The sequence below is a fragment of the Tupaia chinensis genome, unplaced genomic scaffold, assembly GCF_000334495.1.
Source record: "Tupaia chinensis unplaced genomic scaffold, TupChi_1.0 Scaffold000287_1, whole genome shotgun sequence".
In the NCBI taxonomy this organism is placed as follows: domain Eukaryota; kingdom Metazoa; phylum Chordata; class Mammalia; order Scandentia; family Tupaiidae; genus Tupaia; species Tupaia belangeri.
In genome coordinates this window covers 578,007-578,655 of record NW_006159771.1, presented here as the reverse complement: position 1 = coordinate 578,655, position 649 = coordinate 578,007, and positions in this window count along the sequence as shown.

Here is a 649-nt window from a genome sequence, read left to right as displayed (position 1 = left end):
AGGGGGGCTTCGTCGGGGTGGCGGGGGGGGCGCGGCGCGGCCGCTGACAGACAGGGAGGAGGTGAGAGCTACCCCTCTCCTTCCCCGGCTCACTGACAGCCCGTCAACCGGGAAGAAAAGGGACCTCTTCCGCCGGCGTGGGGGCGGTGGCAGGCCAGGTGCGCCCTCCCGTCCCGCCGGTGTTTGCTCCGTAAACACTCACTGCGCCCCTGCTGCGGGGCGGGCGACCGTGAGCCCGGGGTGCAGGGTCGGGGACCCGCAAGGGTTTGGAAAGAGACTGCACCACCGCCCACCAGGCTGGGGGCGAGGGTGGTATGTGGGTCCACTGCTTCCAGCCAGTGACCCCCCCCACCGGGCGGAGACCGGCCTCAGCCTCCGCGTGGAGGAGGCCCCGGGGAAGGTCTGGGGGGCCGCGTCCCCGGCCACGTTTGGAGGGGGCGCACCCGCCGCCCAGACAGAGCAACAACATTGGGGTGGGTGGCGGGGCCCTGGGGGCCCATAGCTCACCGCACCGTCTGCGCCCACCCCCGGCGTTGCCGATAGAAGACAGGCGGCCGGTCATAAATCACCACTCCCACCCCCAGCCACCCGGGAACGGCAGAGCAGGGGGGCAGCCGCGCCCGAGGCCGGGGCCGGGGAACAGAAAGGA